Consider the following 8,406-nt stretch of genomic DNA (forward strand, 5'->3'; position numbering starts at 1 on the left):
GTTGGCCTCCTACTGTTTCTTTTATTGCTAGTATAACGAGAATTCAACACCGAATCTGAACAAACTATCATTATATTCAGAATATTGTGATACTAAAGAGAGATACGAAAATACAACAAAAATTACACTAACATTCCAGTGATTATTGTCCAATACGTTATTAATACGCCTAACACAGTACTGTACTCTCATTGTTCAGTAGAGGCGCACGCTGTTGTTTTACTACAATTTACATCAATTAAATAAGGTATTACATTTATTGTACCTAATCATGTGATGCAATAGACGATTATTTCTCCTTTTACAAAATTTCGCAACCATAATTTAGGAATCACCTATATTAACTACCACTTTTTTTTTCGAAAGAAGACAGTTGTCCCTTTTATTTATTTATTTAATTAATTTATTTATTTATTTATTTATTTATTTATTTAATTTATGTACTTATTTAATCGTATTCTCATTGTTGTTCTTCTTTCCTTTTTTTCCTAGATGGAGTAAGATGGCTCACGATAAACATGAATGGATTCCAGCATTCTTTCAAGAAACAATTATCGAAATAATGATCCACTAAATAGCTTTCCTATGTCTGTCAACATAATGATTTACGTGCGATGTTTCCACCATTTGAGTACTGGGAAAATGCACTGCTTGTATAGCTCTGTGCATATATTCATAAAGAGTGAACAAGAATTTGAAAAATGTCTATGAGCATATAATTACCCTATTCTCCTTGTTTACCTAATACCACGTCTTTAGCGGAATACCTAATAAAGCGAGCGTTTCGAACATGTAAGTTTAATGTCACCCAGTTCCCTTTTCTGCCACGGCGGTGCTTAATTGAAATGGCACTAACCTTCAATGAGGCATCGTTATATTTCAAGTTTGATTATATTTTTCGCTGCCTCTTTGGTGCGCAATATGAAAATGCTTATATTTTTAATCATATAATGAGCACCTCACCTCACATCAATCAGCATATAGACCCGAAACTGAAAGGCTTGCACTTTACTTTGGCCCTAGTTCCCAATATAGAGTAGGCTGTTAGTATAATTGTTTCACATGCTATAATTAGAGTAATGAATTATTCTAGCGAACTTTTCCTGCTGCTGCTCGTAGTTATTTAATCCTTTTTGGGTTTAATCCACGAAGACGTTATCCAGAGGTTGTAACACAGTTTCTTAACACTCACTTGTCAGTTCACACTGTCTATGCTTGCTTCATGAAAGCTTCAGTTACAGATAACAAGAAGCATTCGCGTGTTCAAAAATTCAACGCATTCGTTTCTAGAATATAGTATTAGAAAATACGTTGTTGTTAGAGTGGTACAGGACATCTGCACACACACAGGGCACTCTACAAATTTCCTATGGCCTTTTATGATGACAAATCAAATTCCATAATCAATTACACATTCATCTACTTCCACTATGCAATATGATTACGAGCTTTATCACAATTCGCAACAAAACTGACTGTCCATTTTACGCTTTAAATTATCCGGTGACTAGAATTCATGTGCTCGAGAAACATTTGCGAAGCTGTGGAAAGTAATGTAAATTTATTTTTAGTAACTGAAAGAAACAGGATTGCACGTTCAAGACAGATACTTTGAAATGTGTCGTGAAATTCAACGTAATTGCCGCTTAGACAAACATAAGTATCTGTCAGGAATCTGTGAAGAAATTGAAGTTCATGGCAATCACAATGAGACAGGAGATACATACCTTAGAGTAAAACAGCTGTCAAATAAATACAAACCTCGTGTATGGTCCATAGAAGATTCTAATGGTCATAGGATACATGATTTTGAAATTATATTGAATAGATGGAAACAGTACTGTGAGAGTTGTATAAAGAAGAGACAGTACAGCCGATGATTGAATGGCGAGATGTTGAACAAGAACCAGACATCTTAGTTCAGGATACGAAAAGGGCAATTATATCGTTGCGACCGCACAAAGCACCGGCTTCTGACAACATAACAGCTGAACTATTGAAAGATACGAGCGATATTGGTGCTAAAATTATAACAGACATTTGCAATAAAGTATGGAAAAATGGCAAATGGCCAGCTGACTGGGTTACATCCATTTTCATCCCCTTGCATAAAAAGGGCTCAACAATGAAATGTAATAACTACTGGACTTTATCGTTAATCTCACATGCTATTAAGATCATGGTGTATATCTTGAAAGACAGACTCCAAAATTATATTAGTTCACAGATTCCCGTTAACAAGCTGGTTTCGTCAAAGGAAAAGGCACAAGAGAACAGCTGTTGAACATCTGACAACTAATCGAAAAGAGCTGAAAGTTCCAGCTTCCTATGATTATTTGCTTTCTAGACTATAGGAAAGCCTTTGACTGTGTTCAATGGGAGAAACTTTGGCAAGTATTATTGGAAAGGGGAGTTTCAAAACATCTTATCTGGTTGTTAAAGAATCTATATGAGTCTAACACAGCAGTTGTCAGGATAAATGGCAAAATGTGTGAAATCTTCAAGACACAAAGGGGCATTCGCCAAGGCTGCATATTGTCACCCCAGCTTTTTAATATTTATGGCGAGTACATCATGAGAACTGCTTTGGCTGGATGGATTGGTGGATTTCCTATTGGTGGCAGAAAGATATCAAATCTCCGATATGCAGTTGACACTGTACTGATTGCCATGGATGAGGCAGAAATGACAGAGCTTTTAGACCGTGTTGGAACTGAGAGCATCAGTTTGGGTTTGCAGATCAACATGCGAAAGACAAAAATTATGGTATTTGATAGGCCTGGCAAGCTGAACGAACTGAGTGCCTTCAGTGAAATGGAAATGGTTTCAGAAATGTTGTACCTGTGTACCATTATAACTAGCAACAACAGCTGTGAAATAGAGATCAGGAGAAGGATTGCCATGGCCAAGAATATCATGTCTCAGTTATCTCATATTTGGAAGGATCGCTCCATTTCTTTAAAGCTAAAGATGAGATTAGTACAGACACTGGTATTCTCTATCTTCCTCTATGGTGCTGAAACGTGGACTTTACGAGCTTCAGATTTGTTTAAGATCAACTCATTCCAGATGTGGTGCTGGAGAAGAATGCTTCGCATTCCTTGGACAGCATTTCGAGCCAACGAATCCATCCTCAAGGAGCTGAACATCAGTACTAGGTTATCGGCAAAATGTCAACAGAGGATTCTCCAATTCTTTGGACATATTATGCGTCGTGGGGAAGGAAGCCTTAAAAAGCACATGATCTTGGGAAACGTGCCTAGAAAGAGGGAGCGTGGGAAAGCATCTATACGCTGGACAGATGGCATAAAACATGTAACAAAGACGTCGTTCATACAATCTACCCGTACAGCAGAAGACCGTGGAGGATGGAAACAAGTACAAAGAAATATCTTCAGAGGTCACTATCCTCAGGACTGAGGGACCGATATAGACAGACATCTGGTTTATGTCACACCTATTCAGACAGTTCGTACGGCGACGTTGACGTACGACGGGACCAGGACTGGGTAGGAAACCATGGTGATGAAAATGGGAAAAAAGAGAGAATCACTTACAGGGCTGCCAACACTGGGGGCTCAAAACAACTATCTCTCGAATACAAACTGACAGTTTCAAACCTCGATTCACGTAGCCAACACGCTGCGTAATGTGACATTTATCCTCATTTTTCTGGGCTTCACTTTCTAAATACTAGAATTTTGGTACCCAGTTAACTGATATTACTAAAGAATCCTGTCTAAATAATCTCAGTTAAATTTCACAAACAACACATCAATACCGCGTCATCCTGACAAAAATTCTGAAATGTCTACCTTTGACTTTGAAGTTACTATAGAAACTGCCTTGTAAATTTTTTTGAGACGAATGCGGTCACTTTAATCCTTCTTCAATTGTTTTGAAAATATGTATGCTAAGTTTCCTTATTGCTTTTGCGCTGAATATTCACTTTAAATAGTAGAAGAATTTGATACTTTTCTAAAAACACTACGGTGGTCTCAGAATTCTCGAATACTCAATATAACTCAGTGATAGTTGAATTACTGAATGATTACACAGCTTTGTATGTCTTGAGTTTTAGGATTCAAAAGTGCTTGAATTCATTTAGTACATACTCTTGGATGAACTGCATGTACTAGATCAGCAGCACACAGCGCCTTCGATAGTGTCACCTCTTCATAGCATTTCACGTAATTATAAACTGCGTAAACGGTTTAGTATGCACTTGTTTTCAAAGGATATTATGTTCATAGGTTCGATGACATAGTTTTACAGAAAGTAGGTCACAAGGTAATATAAATATAAGTAATCATTCCATGAACAAATCTTATTACAACGAGAGTTCAGTTAACAAATCTCTAAGCGCAGCGATGAAGATAATAAAGGGTAGTTCCACAAGGAACAACATTAGGTCCGTTATTATTTATTCTATTTATTAATGATCTAGAGAAAACAGTAGCCAACAATGGTACCATTAACAATGGTAAAAAAGGTTTGGAGCATGAAACGATTGTTGAGTATGATGACTTTAAATTTCTCAGTTTAGTAATTAGCGACAAGGAGAAAGCAGCTCTTACAGGAGTATATCTCACACGAGAATACAACAAACAGCTCTGTATCAGTGCGTTAGATTGTTATATCCAGGAGGATGCCATGTTCAAACAGAACTGATAACAGGCGACAATTTGATAGACCTTTTCAATTCACCCGGCTGTGACGAATATCTCAACATTTTGCAACTAAATAATTTTCAGACCTAAATAAAAATTCCTACCAGAGTAACTGATACCAGTAAATAGAGACTAATCCGGCCATGTTAACCCTGTATTGATTATGCTTTCTATTAAGTGAACAATTGGAAATGAAAACATACTCTCTATCATCTCTCAAAGTAAAATTTATTGTTATTAAACTATAAGCCTCAATATTCCAAACGTGTTCGTCTCTCGTAATGTACGATATTTTCGACGTAACTCTTTAAAAATGTATCATATTGAGGTTAAAACATTTAAGTGAAACAAATTGGGGATACATCTTAAATATCAATGAATTGTATATTAAACTTCATAAATTCGCGAACACAATTAGAAGCTACATGAGCATGTGCACACTCTACAACGGAAATCAAAGGTAGGTAAAAGATTAGAACGGATTTCATTCGATTCGGTGAAATCCATTCGCACAAGAGACCGAATTTATAAACAACATTTTAAAAATTAGGTTAACTTGAAAATTAAAAAACAGTACAGGATATATAGGAACAAACTGAATTAACTAATTATGAAAAATAAAATTGAGTATTATAAGAATCTGATCAATCGTAATAGATTACAAATAACCTGGTTAAGTCTGGGTCATAGTCAATAAAATAACACAAATGTTAGTTAGAAAATAATAGATCAAGGAAATCAGACATAAAGGTGAAATATTTAAAGATGACTTAAATATTTATAATAAAACTAACAATTATTTCACTAACGAAACCACAAAGAAAGTAAAGGTTTATAGACAGATTTCCAACTCCGCATTAAATATCATTCGCAACTCTCATACACGCTTCTTTGCACCGGTAATAGAAATCTATATGAAGATATATTTAAGAGAAGCAGTAGGAATAGACAATATTTCGGCTCGAATTATTAGAGAAAATATCGAGTCTTTGAAGGAACCGTTGCCGAATTTTATCAATGATTCATTCACCTTAGGTTACTTTTCAAAGTAGCTTAAAAACACAATAGTAAAACCCCTTCACAAGTCTGGAAGTACTTGTGACATTCGATTCGATAACTACAACAATATAAAAATATTCTAGAAATGCTTAAAGAACAATACTGACCATTTTTTAGAAAACATTACATACTTTCGCCCGGACACTCCGAATTCATTAAAAATCTAGGAACGGCCGTTGTCATATCTACCTTAATCAAGAGAATATATGAATATTTCAATTCTTCTCTGCTTTCCACAGGAATATTTGTCGTCCTTGGAAAGGCATTCGATAATGTGTCACACCGTTTGCCCCTGGAGAAATAGGAAAAATGCGGCATAAGGTATAAGGTGCTCTCTTTGATTTTGAGTTACTTGACAGATCGAGTATATTATGTCAAAATTACACAGTCTCTAAGCGCACCGATGAAGATAATAAAGGGTGGTTCCACAGGGAACAAAATTAGGTCCATTATTATTTATTCTACTTATTGATAATCTAGAGAAAACAGCAGCAAAGGACGAGCATGCACACATTATTAAATATGCAGATGATACAATAATTTATGTTGAGGTTGATAGCTGGAGTCTCGTCTGACAGAAAGCAATTCATGCACTGCTTAAAGTTGAAGCATGGTCAGATAATAATGAATTGTTTCTAAACATTACCCAGAAAAATATATGAATTTTCAATAACATAAACAAGGAATTATTATAATGAATTGACTGTACACAAACATCAATTGTAAATTTTACTTTAACTGCTACAAGGTAAGTTATGTTAAGTATTTGGAATTATTAAATTACACGAACATGAAATGAAAAGATCACATTATCGATTTAAGAAATAAACTTAACAGAACTGTGTATATATTTCACAGTTTAAAATAGATATCCAGTAATAATTATTAAGAGAGGTCTATTACGCTTTGGTTCACTCTATCCATAGCTAAGCAATATTGGCATGGGGAGGGGCTTACGAAGACGTAATCAATAAAATACAAGTTCATCAAAATTTTATATTACGAATAATGTACCACAAAGAAATGTTACACACAATTCGTCAATTATATGGTAAAGCAAATATACTTAACATCAAGCAGCTGTATCCCCATGAAATATACGAATATTTAAAAATTATAATCGAGAATATTAAATATGAATATTCAATGCTCAATATGTACCACCGCCGCATGTTTAACAAAACCAAACTTAGCATAATAAAACGCGGTTTCTTTTACTTAATTCCTAAATTGTTTAAAATCCTTCTGTAAGACTAAAGTAATGAAAGGCAGCTGGTTAGAAGGATGAACGATAGCCCAGATCATTAAAGTTAGTCTAATATAACCAGTGTACAGCAGCTATCTTGCCTAGTAACCCCTGCCTCAGTTCCCAAGAGTTAGCTTCAACACTCGGTGTGAAGTCGACGATGCAGGACGGGCAAAGAGGCTCATATTGTCAACAACACAAGCAAGTTCAAATTGCGTCATTCCATGATGTCAGGATAACTACATGGTTAATTTTATTCGCATAGCCACTCGTGTTGTATTATACTGGTGCAATTCCACACATGTAACGACATTTTAACCTGCGCAATGAGTGGACTTAATGATTCACATCATGTTCATGTTGAGCTATTTTAGGATTCAAGATAGACAAAACGCCAATACGCTGCGTCACAAGACTTTTTATTCACTCATTTTAATGTAAGGGTAAGGTAAGAGTGTAGTTTGCCTGAAGTCAGGTCCGAACCTCCGCAGATGTGTACCTGAGCCGGAGTTTACGTATGGTAGGGTGGCCAGTTCCTTTCCGCTCCTCCATTTCCTTAACCCCGCAACAGCGCGTGGCAACCCATCCAAATCTTGACCACGCCCAACGTTGCTTAACTTCGGAGATATTACGGGATCCGGTGTTTCAACACGGCCACTTAATATGTCCTTACTATATTACAATAATTTTATGTGTGACTGAAGGTGTCCCATTAGAGGACGGAACATGCATCACTAATATAGTTTAATGTAGTCTTATTAATAAAGACGATTACAGTATTGTAAAGGTGGAATTATAAATTTAAATTTTCAAAAGTTGATACTTTTTGACAACACGAGCTAAAATATGAAATTTATCACATGTAACCCCAAAAGGAAGCGATAAAACTAATGGGGAATAACTTACAAGCTGTAAGCCTCTGATGTAGCTCTCTAGAGCTCGGTCTATGAAAATACAGTATAGCAGCCATCTTGCAGAGCAGCCCTTGCCTCAGTTCTCGAATGTCAGTTGGTAAAACTAATAGGTCATAAGTTACAAATTGTGAGCCCATGGGCAGCTCTCTAGTTAAGTCTAAACGAATAGAGCATAGCAGCCATCATGCGTAGTAGCCCTTGCTTCAGTTCTCGAACGTCATGCTGATAAAACTAATAGGTTATAAGTTACAAGTTGTAAGCCCCGGAGGGAGCCCTCTAGTTAAGTCTAAACGAATAGAGTATAGCAGTCATCTTCCATAGTAGTCCTTGCCTCAGTTATCGAAAGTTAGGCTGGTAAAACTAATAGGTCATGAGTTCAAGTTGTGAGCCCCTGAGGCAGCTCTGTAGAGTTAGGCCTATTAGAACAATGTATCGCCATTAGCTCCTGGTACATCTCCTTAAAGTTAGTCTGATGTAACCAATGTTTAGCAACCATCTTGCCTCGAGGGCACTAGCA

At 36.1% G+C, this 8,406-nt stretch overlaps 1 protein-coding gene across 2 annotated transcripts in view; it reads left to right on the forward strand.

Moving 5' to 3' along the window:
• LOC137503097 (hemocyanin subunit D-like) overlaps positions 1-706 on the forward strand; it is a 50,950-nt gene extending 50,244 nt beyond the window's left edge. For both annotated transcript variants that reach the window (XR_011019046.1, XR_011019047.1), the window contains exon 4: positions 493-706. The gene's annotated coding sequence lies outside the window, so the exon portion shown is untranslated. The remainder of the gene's footprint in view (positions 1-492) is intronic.
• Positions 707-8,406: the final 7,700 nt, after the last annotated feature.

This window comes from Anabrus simplex, chromosome X, assembly GCF_040414725.1.
Source record: "Anabrus simplex isolate iqAnaSimp1 chromosome X, ASM4041472v1, whole genome shotgun sequence".
NCBI classification, from domain to species: domain Eukaryota; kingdom Metazoa; phylum Arthropoda; class Insecta; order Orthoptera; family Tettigoniidae; genus Anabrus; species Anabrus simplex.